At 32.1% G+C, this 11752-nt stretch overlaps 1 protein-coding gene across 1 annotated transcript in view; it reads left to right on the top strand.

The window, feature by feature from the left end:
- The window catches only part of LOC144554225 (putative disease resistance RPP13-like protein 1), a 55617-nt gene extending 52213 nt beyond the window's left edge, over positions 1-3404 (top strand). Inside the window, exons 5-8 of the mRNA XM_078302550.1 lie at positions 578-774; positions 908-1420; positions 1799-3062; positions 3157-3404. The gene's annotated coding sequence lies outside the window, so the exon portion shown is untranslated. The remainder of the gene's footprint in view (positions 1-577; positions 775-907; positions 1421-1798; positions 3063-3156) is intronic.
- Positions 3405-11752: the final 8348 nt, after the last annotated feature.

The raw sequence follows: 11752 nt of genomic DNA, 5'->3' as shown, positions 1-11752 counted from the left end.
TATCTTGTAGAATTTATGTTTTCGAGAAATTTGGATATATGCCCATATGCCCATCATAACTTGTTCATTTAGATATTTCACATTTCAAAATTGAAAATTGGTTATTTCCCCATCTAAAAATAAATATTTTATTAATATACCCATTCTTGATTTTGTTTTTCCAATAAAAAGTTTAAATTAATATTAATAAAATATCTAATTGACAATTTTGCCCCTTACTTTAAACTCCCTTCACTACGTGGAAATTTTAGAAACTAAAAATGCGAAAGTTGAAAGTACATAAACTTTCCTATGTACTCATAGTCTAAATTTCTCATGGACATATCTCCAATACATGTTCTCGTTTTGATGTTATTCTGGTACCTGTTTTATATGCACGGCATACACCTTTTTAATTTCTCAAGTTTTTCAACTTTCGCATTTTTCCATTTTCTGTTATTATGCTACTAAACTTTCATATCTACTCATTTGACATCAATGAATATCAGTACAAATCAATTTTCATATATTCCACCTTTTCTGATATACTGAAATGATGAGTAGATTAGGAAACTAAACAGTTTTGCCATATTACCAGAATACCAGAAAACTGAAATGAGGGTCGTGCATGTGACGGAAGGTACTGGGAAGGTGGAGGATCAAGCGTGACAGTGCAGAGTCGTGCGGAATGAAGGGGGCTTGATCCTTGGGAGAAGCTAGCTCTGTCTTATAGCTCGGCTATCGATTTTATCGAGGTCTATGGCAATCTCAACGATAGCAGTGAACTTTTTTAATGTATCCTCTTGCATTCAAAATCAGTATTTACTAATTTGGTATATAGTATTTACTGTAGGTTCCAATAGTAAGGTACTATACTGTTGTACTGATTTAACAAACAAATATTTTTTTCAATTGGTATATACTGTAGGTGCCAACGATTAAGGAGCCACTTATCCATACCAGCAGTACAGGTACGGTTCATTAGACCAAAGAATCCAGCCTCATGTACTTCTCGTTTGAATAATTCCCATAATTGCTCTCCTCTGCCAGTAAATTTACATATGAAATCAGAGACCCGAGTGAACCCAAGAAGAGGTCAAAATTTGGAAGAAGATCTCGAACAGGCTAGCTTGAACCGCTTACAATCCTGCCTATAGCTTGAATGAGATCTCTCGACCTGAACTTAAACTTCTTTCATTCAGTTAACAGTACATTGCATCTTGAGGTAGCTTCACAAAGAGGTTTGAATTCCACGGATTTTGCACTTTCAATTGGAACAAGGCAATCCTTACAACCAAGTGCTACCTGTACCGACTCCACATTTGTGAACTGACAATCATCGAGAAATTCAGCTATGCTGACTCCACATTTAGTTTCTCAAATTTCCACATATTGAAAGAAGGGAGCCTGGAAATGGTTGAGAATAACAGTATAGTTTAAAGTAAGGGGGAAAATTGTCAATTAGATATTTTATTAATATTAATATGATATTTTTAGTTAAAGAAATAAAGATTGGGTATATTAATAAAATAGTAATGTTTAGATGGGGATGTAAAATATCTAATTGAACAAGTTATGATGGGCATATTTTTTAAATTCTCTAGGTTTTATTGTTGGTTGCAAATTAATCAAAAGCAGTTCAAATTTTGTTAAGGCGAAGTTACAATAATACCATAGCAGGAAAAATCGGAATGGCTTGTATTATATTGGTTGGTACTTGGTACATGACCAAATAGCTTGTATTATATTGATGTTCAGCATAAAATCCTCTAGAACACTCATGACTTACCTTCATGTCATGTCTAATTTTCATTTGCAGTTGATTGGCAACCCACAAGATGATAGAGAACCTCAACTGGAAAGTGGTGAACAGGAAGTGATGGATCAACTTAAACTGTAATCCTTTTGTTATTGGGAAATACAAAGGTGCACTGTTAGTGGTTGCGATCTCCGGGGAAGTACGAGTCTGCACATTTCTTACTCTTACTCCTTTTTTTCAATTTATTTGAGCATCTTGCTTGTTTATCTTGTTGCATTTCGGTTTTAACGTCTGCTACAAATTAAGCAAAACAGTTGAATTTTTTTGTTATACCATGCTTGCCAAATTCAACATGTAAATTAATTCTTTCCAGAAATTGAATAAGAATGTGAAAAAGAACAAGTACGGTGAGCATTTCAGAAAAGTTGAAAAATAAAGGGTCCTTGGGGTATTTTCAGTTTTTGCCAGGGTAAAATTGTACATTCCATTAAAGACACAAGTTTTTTATTTGTTTAATAGGTTGGTTTGCTGGGTGATGATGTGGACGCATTGACATATATTTGGAGAAAGTATTTGTAAATTTGGATCATTACTCCTATGTGTTTCAGCACTACCAGTTTAGTATATGCAAACAGTATATACTGGTAATATGGAACATTATTTAAAACTAGATTAATGAGTTGTCAGCTTCCAACCAGGTTGCATAACTGCATTTGAAGACTTGGAATTGATTCTGTTTTCTTCTTCTTTTTAGTTGAGTAAATTGTGGTGCAGTGGGCAGACCCAAGATTTTCATCCGGGGGGGCAAAAAAATATCGAATCGGGTTTAAATAGCTTAAAAAAATTTACACCCATTAACTAATTGGGTACTCCATAAAAAAATAATGTTTTGACTTATATTTTCCAATACCCTGACTTATAATTTCTGATCCTATAACTTATAATTAATATTACCAATTATAATTCAAGAAATTTATTTTGATTTTAACACTAAATAGAACCCGAATTGCAAATCAAACATGCAAGGGGGGGGGGCAAAAAATTTTCAGAGAGAGACAAAGTTGAATGGTACTAATAGATTACCACTAAAACTCAAAATCCAGGAGAGGCGGCTGTGCCCCTTCTGCTACAGTAGATCCGCCCTTGTTTCTCATAACAGCATTGATATTTACCAGAGTTTATTTGCTGCACAGTGCATCATGCACTCCAACCGTGTTAATGTATGTTCTTTTTATTTACCAGATATTACTCTTTCAATGGCTGTTATGTTTTCAAACTGGTATGTACAGTACCAATGATTGCTGGCAATGGCTGACAAGAACAGGTTTGATCATTTGTTTTTTGAACTTATAATTGAGTTTGGTTATTTTGTAACTGCAGACTGCTAATGTATTTTTTTTGTGTTTTTTGACATCAAGTGGGCCGGCGTGCTATTGTTATAATGTGAAGAAAAAATGAATGGTCAGCCCATTTGGTTTGTGAGATTTGCTCTCTAGTACCAATCCAACGACTTGATAATCTCTAGATTAGCGCATGTAATTGCAAGAGTGTGAGAGAGAGTGTGTTATTGGCTTGATTATCACTTTGTATTGTAAGACTCCTTCATATAGTGATTTTGCGTCGTGCTCCAATGGTTTTCTCCCGTAAGGGTTTCTACATAAAATCTTGTCTCTCTCTCTTTTTTTTTCTTGTTCTCGATTGCTTGTTGTATTGGTTTCTTGTATGTTTTTCATATTTTTCCATTTATTTAACTATTGGTATATGTTCGCAAGGTGTTTGACGAAATTACTTTTTGAACACTTCTGTAACCGTCCCCAACAACTATTAGGCACCGTTACTGCTGTTCGAGATGTACCGGATCTAAAGGAATATAAGCCTTCAAGACAACTTGATGATTTGCGGGCATATTATTAAAAGATAATGTTTTTGCTTCTTGTTCATAAAAGGTTTAAAAGATCTGCCCCTTCAATTTGAAAATACTCCTTCAATTGTTGGTGTATTTTAATTGCTAAGAAACAGATTAAGGTTGAAATGCAAATGAAATTAGCAAATAGCGGGTGTTGATAATAAAATACAAACCACCAAGTATCACATTTCGTTGATTGGGTTTGTTCCTAAACTTTTAAAATGAAAATTATGAGAAAGTCTTTTAGAGAGAAACATTGAACGAGCATGCTTGCCCATTTTAGAGAGAAACATTGAACGAGCACAAACCGAAGGGGAAAAAAAAAAACTTATGAAACAACTCAATTTAAATTAAATTTAGGAGTATTAAGTACAAAATTAATATCCTAATAAGTTCATAAAGATTGGTTAAATCCAATTTATTCGGAACTATGAATTTTCAATACTAATGATGAGAAGCACAAGCCTTAAATTAAAAGGATCAGAGCAGAGCTCAATCTGGGCTGAGACTGGTTTGGATGGGCCGAGTTTGAGCTTAGACCTCTCAAATCGACTTTGGGCTCAACCCACTCATTAGCAGGCCTAATTCTAGCTTGCTAGTATGAAAGTTCCTTTTTTTTTTTTTTTGCTTCTCTGCTCTGTTTTAATTGCTCTGCCGCTGGCAAGAATTCTGATTAGCTTCATTGTTTTGAGGCATTTCCAAGGAAAGTTGCTGGAACAACATCCCAAATTGCCTCACATTGTGGTGTGCCAGTGTTTGTGGTACCAATCTGAGCTTTCCAGTAATTACTATTCCTGTGAACAAAATTGGGGTTTTGAGTTTTGCGGGTTTCCTAGGATGATATGCAAATTTGGGTAGCTGAGACCTTGCTACCGCCCCTAAAATTCAGTAGCTGAAGCCAATAAAGGACATTTTAATACCAGTAGAGTTTTTTGAGGAAAGGTTGTCAGTGTGTTTTCTAGCCTTGCAATGAAATTTTTACAAGTAATAATGTAATATAATTCTAGGTTATATAACCTTTCATTCAAAAAATTCAATTAAAAAAAAAAAAGCAACATCTCAAATAAATGAAAAAAATTAATTTAGGAATAACTGACCTATTGACAAACCCATCTCTTCTGTTTCATTTTTCTTAAGGTTTTTCTCAAATTCCTCTTCATCTCCATCTTTGAAAGTCAGCAAAGGAAAAAATAAATAAAAAAAATTGGCGTGCAAGGCCCAACTCCATTGATAAAACCAAGCTCCAAACGAGAAGCCGATGGAGAAACTACGAATTTTTCTATTAAGAACGCTCAAAATCTCCAAATGATTAATTAGATATGACTTTTATAAAGATTGGAGATCAATTTGGGTGCAAAAAGGCGGGGGATATCCAACATAAGCAGGCTCAAATAACCGCCTGATAAGGGAAACAGAGTTGCTGGACTGGATATTTCCATTCCAAATAAATTTTATCTAATCTGAATTTTCCTAGTAAACTTCTTTAAAGGTATTAAAAGTAGATTTTATCTAATCTAAATTTTATGGTTGACTTTTGTACAAATTAAATTTGTGTTTTTGGTCCAAAGAGTGTATGCAGCCCAAGGATGTCTTATTTAAGACTAACCTAAGCGTGTCCGGGTCTAATGTTGTTTACAATTATTTTTCATGGACTTGTGGTTCTCTCCACCTGGTAACAATCAAATCCGGATCCAAAATTGATGAATTTTGGGCCCAAGAGTCAATCTGCAATTAGATTAATGCATAATCAATCCGGACCATCCGATCCGTATTGGCACGATGTTAGAAAATGTCCCGGTACATTTTATCTATGACTGAATTGGCTCGGATTATGATCAGACAACCGAAATGATTTTTTTTTCAATGTTGCAATGAAGCACCATTTTTTCAAGTTAGATTAATTTTTCACGAGCGGGCTTCAAATATTTTAATTTTTTTGTAACTCTACCATGTCTTTATTTTATAATTTTCTAATTACAAAATTATTAAAATTTATATGTTAAAAACCATTAAGTAAGTGTCATCTATATTATTTTCATTACATGTACATAAAAAAAATATTACTTTTCAATTTTGATTTTATATGAATCAATAAATTAAAAAATAAACGTCCATAATTTATCCACATCGGTATATTTTTGTAAGCTCTTGATACTAATCAAAATAAAATCAAAATTTCACCAAATCATACTACTATTTCAATATTTTATTTATTTATTTTCTATTAATAAAAAATTGGAAAACTCAATTTTGTTTACAATTATTTTTGATCGACTTGCGGGATTAAAATATTTTTATTTTTTTAGTCTATGTCACGTTTTTATTTTTTTATTTTTTAATAAAACCATTAAGTATGATCTATATTATTTTGTAGAGATATTGTAACGGCTAATAGATAGAATTTACAGATGGCAGCTAATTTCAGACTGTACATGCACCTTAATGAAATGGTGTTAATTCAAGTAATTAATAGGATGAGTGAACAGTTAACAACTGTTAACATGTTAACAATTAGGTAATTTGATTATTATCAGAAATGAAACATATCACAAAATAAAGGACAATAAAGAGGACTTTACGATTAACGCCTCTTTAATTAGATATAAAAGTTTCAGTTTAATTAGACGCTCCAATTTTTCAATATTACAAATGGAGATTTTAAGTAATATATTGAAGGGAGCACCTAGCTATCCCCCGTAACAATCTTCCATTTCATCCCCCAGTCATTAACTACTTCAATAACTACTAACTACCTAGGGGGACCACTTACTATTTGGGAACCACATAATATTTGAAAGATTTTACAACTGGCGCGCGCAAGTATTCATCTATAATGCATCAAGTATTCATCTATAACACATCAAGTATTCATACCTAATATATCAAGTATTTAAAAAAAAAACTGGACACGTTTTTATAGGTGGGATTTTTTTTTCTTCGTTCAATCTAATCAACTAGAGTAATGGTTTTTGCGTTCAATCTAAAAAAAACACAGGGTTGCAGAATATCTGGGCTGTTAGAGCACCAACTAGAGTAATGGTTTTTGTGTGGTTAATGTTACAAAACAGAATTCTAACAATTGATAACTTAGTGAATAGAGGATGGGAAATGGTCAACCGATGTTGTATGTGCAAGGTCAATTCGGAGACAGTAAAGCATCTGTTCAGTCAATGCCAATACACAAGGATGTTAAAAATGCAATTAATATCTCGCAAATAGCGCAAGAGGTGCTGTTAGAGATGGAAAATTGGTTTGAGGTGCAGTAAAAGAAGATGTACCAGTGGTTGTTGTTGTTTTAGGATTTTATGCTTTAGTTACTTTCTTTGTTTCTTTTATTAATTGCGTTTTGTAACCTGACTTTGACACTTCTTGTGTCTTTTTTAATGAAATCTAGGAGCTAGACTCCTACATTTTAATCAAAAAAATATATAATCAATATTTCTAATGATCGGTGAGGAATTTTGCAAATCTAAAACTATGAATGTTTTTGACATAATTTTATCTTTAAAATGAGATCCATGATGATATACTTTCGAGTTGTCCGTTGTACAAGTATTCATCCTTATCGAGAAAGTATTAATCCTCGTCGTGCAAGTGCAAATATAAAAACTGGACACATCACTTATCAATCTTTTATACGTTTTTAGAGGTGGTTTTTTTTCTCTGTTCAATCTAACCAATATTTCTGACGATCTATGAGGAATTTTGCAAATCTAAAACCACGAACGTTTTCTACATAATTTTATCTTTCAAATGAGTTCCATGATGACATACTTTCGAGTTGTCTGTTGCACAAGTATTCATCTCTTATCGAGAAAGTATTAATCCTCGTCGTATAAGTGTAAATATAAAAACTGGACACATCGCTCATCCATTTTTTACACGTTTTTAGAGGTGGGTTTTTTTTTTCTCCATTCAATCTAACCAATATTTCTGACGATCTGTGAAGAATTTTGCAAATCTAAAATCACGAACGTTTTTTACACAATTTTATCTTTCAAATGAGATCCATGATGACATACTTTCGAGTTGTCTGTTGCACAAGTATTCATACCTAAATTATATCATGAAAGAGAGTGCCTTCTTAAATTATATCAAATAATAATAAATCTCAGAGCCGTTGCACCGACAGTCGCTAATTATATCTAAGCGTGGGTGCAGCGGCTATATAGATGCTATTTTTGTGACTACAGTACATTTCATGAGTTCAAATTTTTTTTTTTTTTTTATGCTATACCAAAAACCGATCCTAATAGTATCAGGATCGGTTTTTTATAAAAAACCGACCCTGATTTTTTTTTTTTTTTTTTTTTTTTTTTTTTTTTTTTACAGAATCAATTTTGAAAAAAAAAAATTGTATCAGGATCGGTTTTATTGCTAAAAACCGATCCTGATAGTATCTGGATCGGTTTTTAGCAATAAAACCGATCCAGATAGTTTTTTTCTTTTATTTGGAAACTCTTTTCATATGGTTATGTTTAAATAAATATAAAAAATTACATATTAGAAATATAAGTTAATTATTTAATATAAATTTTATTTAATTTTCAAATTCTACTTAAATAATATTAAACAGGAGATAGGTACTATTTGACATTGACATTTCATTAATGTAATTTTGATGAAAATTAATGTAATTTATATTATTAAAATTTATGTGATAATATAATTAATTATTTGACATTGATATTTCATTTTGAAGTCATTTTGACTATTGAATTTTTTTATACAATCATGCATGATGCATCAATGACTTGTGCCATATAATAATATACATAGGACTTGAATCCTTGTTGTGTGGGGTTGTGAAGGAACGAATACGAACATTAGCATTTGGTCGATCGGAACCGTTAAAATGAAAGAATGTCATATTAATTTCACCATTATAAAATTTGATACAATTCGGGATTCATTTACTAGTTCATCAAAGCAAAACAATATAGCAACATCGCACGGCCGTAAATAGTTTACGTTGGATCTTAATATTATTTAAGTAGAATTTAAAAATTAAATAAAATTTCTATTAAATAATTAACTTATATTTCTAATATGTAATTTTTTATATTTATTTAAACATAACCATATGAAAAGATTTTTCAAATAAAAGAAAAAAACTATCAGGATCGGTTTTATTGCTAAAAACCGATCCAGATACTATCAGGATCGGTTTTTAGCAATAAAACCGATCCTGATACAATTTTTTTTTTTCAAAATTGCTTCTGTAAAAAAAAAAAAAAAAAAAAAAAAAATCAGGGTCGGTTTTTTATAAAAAACCGATCCTCATAGTATCAGGATCGGTTCTTTATAAAAAACCGACCCTGATTTTTTTTTTTTTTTTTTTTTTTTTTTTTTTTTTTTTTTTTTTTGCAGAACCAATTTTGAAAAAAAAAATTGTATCAGGATCAGTTGTTCTAAACAACCGATCCTAATAGTTTAACTATTAGGATCGGTTTTTTAGAACAACTGATCCTGATACTATCAGGATCGGTTTTTTAGAACAACCGATCCTAATAGTTTAACTATTAGGATCGGTTTTCTAGAACAACCGATCCTGATAGTATCAGGATCGGTTTTATAAAAAACCGATCCGGATAGTTCACAAATTAGGATCGGTTGACTAAAAAACCCGATCTAACTAGTTTTTAGGATCGGTTTTGTTCAGAAAACCGATCCAGATAGGCCGATCCTGATTCATGTTTTTCCACTAGTGAAATGAGGCCTTAACTTCATGAGTCTAATTTCTACAATGAAGGATGCTCTCTTCAACTTCTATCCGAATTGTCAGAATTTTTTTTTTTTCTGACAATAGTGGGGCACTCACCAATTTCATTAATATGAAAGAAGAAAGGATTCAAATGCACCGTGATTTTGTGCTCTATATCTTTTATCGCCGTTTTAAGTTCAAACAGTTGATCCGAACAACTCAACATGATTTTCATAATAAAATATGATTGGAGACTAAATTTTATATTTTTTTAGAATTTTTTTACTATTTTTTTAAATAGGTACAAAATCATTGTTTTAAGGAGGTATTGGACCATTCGAAAAAGTGATATTGTACCTATGTAAAAAAATAGTAAAAATTGTTTATAAAAGATAAAATTTGGTCTCCAAGAATATTTTACCATGAAGATCATGTTAAGCAGTTTGGATTGACTGTTCGGACTTTGGAAACAAAGATAAAAGATGTAAAATATATTGGAGCACAAAATCATAATGCATTTGAACCCTCCTCAATATAAAATCATGCAACAGTATATACACTGATACCAAACAGCTGGTACACAGCCACTATGAATGTCTTTACAAAGTAACCATCACAACCATTGGAAATAACGAACAACTAAGTAAGAAAACAAATAGCCATAACATCAACACATGGTGTATTATAACAAAAAAAACAGAAATATGCATATAAGCCCTTCTACTAAACAAAAACCAAAAGCTTGATATAACTAAGTCTCAATATTCTGATATGTAGCAAAAACAGGCCATCTATCATAGCAGATCAAAGAAGAAGTGGCGCCAACACCTCATTTCTTCCTCCCATTTTCCAATAGTGTCCTTCTATAAATCTGATTTGACAAAGATGTTATATCAAATGCCATTATACTTTTTAATTCTTCAAACAAGCTATCAGAATGTGTTTTGCACCAAAAATTTTGTAAAGAAACAATTTGAGAACCAATTTTCTTATAGATGTATACTATGTTGAATGGATACAGATACGGCGATATAACAATTTTAAAAATTCTAAGATACGATACGTCTATTATATATATTATTTTTAATTAATTCATATATTGTATTTAGATAATCATACCTTAAATCAAATTTGTAAAAAAATATTGACTTCATCCAAGAATAAGATAAATACTATATTGACTAGATCTTGTCACATGTGATGCTCTAGTGTAGTGGTTAAAGATTTTGACCAACACTTGGGTGACGTCATCGGACGAGCATTAGCGACAATGCCTTCAGCGACCGGAGTATCAGCGACCGGTTTTTATCATCAGAGACCGGATTTGGCATCAGCGACCGGCGCCGTGACTATCAGAGACCGGAAAACCGGTCTCTGATAGTAGGATCTGCTGTAGTGTAAAAAACCGGTATTCGGCAGGATTAAGCGGCTAAGGAAGCTAAAAAATTCTAAAAGAGATTTAATTAAGGAGACTTAATCCCTCTTTGCCGAACAGCACCATGGGCATATAAGAAGCAACCAACAGTAGCACGTAATCAGAATAAGGAGCTTAGCTGTAAAGAAGGTCGAGCTCATTTGGTCACAATACTTGTCCGCCGAATTGTATATACCACGCACTAACCGCTCCACCCATCACTTGGTTCCAATGCTTGCACAAAGCATGTTGAAGCCGAAATAGAGTTTCATTTCACTCGGAAACGTGTGTCTGGTAATTTATCTCTTCTCATGAACAGCTAAGTGATGCCTTCACCAATCCTCTTGCAATGATTCCAGATCTCTACAAGTACCTAACAAATGTACATGTATCAGATACATTGAAATGAATAAAATGAGAAAATATGAAGAGAATATGTAATATTAAATGGAGGCCATCTTGAGCAGTGCAGGCTGCATTCAAACAAACCAAACCCAAAATTTCTGGCGCATTTAATGCATCACACTACATATGGGCCCCACTGTGCCAAGTAAAACAGATGGCGCATTTAACAGTTCAGAATTGCTTCGGACAGAGAGATTTAATTTGGGATGTCTTTTGCAAGTTTTTTTTATTAAGAGCAAGGATAAAAATAATGATAAGAAAGTGAAGAGAGTAAAAAAATTGTGCACAATTTGACTGTGGATAATAATTAATAACTCACTTAACTTATAAGATTAAAAAGAAAAAAAAAAAAAATCATTTTCCAAATTCAACGAGTACCATTAATTATTACCTCTTACAAAATTATTTCCATCAAACCAATCTATAATAAATAAAAATCTTTAGTACTTTGCATTGCATCTGAAACAAATCCTAAAAAAAAAAAAAAATCACTCATCTAGTCAAACAACTTAATTAAATCTCCTCACTAAAATCTTTACATTGCTTCACAGACAGTTGCAATTTTTCCATTCAAAAATCACTTAT

Source organism: Carex rostrata, chromosome 5 (assembly GCF_964058835.1).
Source record: "Carex rostrata chromosome 5, lpCarRost1.2, whole genome shotgun sequence".
NCBI lineage: Eukaryota > Viridiplantae > Streptophyta > Magnoliopsida > Poales > Cyperaceae > Carex > Carex rostrata.
This window is presented reverse-complemented; position numbering and strand designations above follow the sequence as displayed.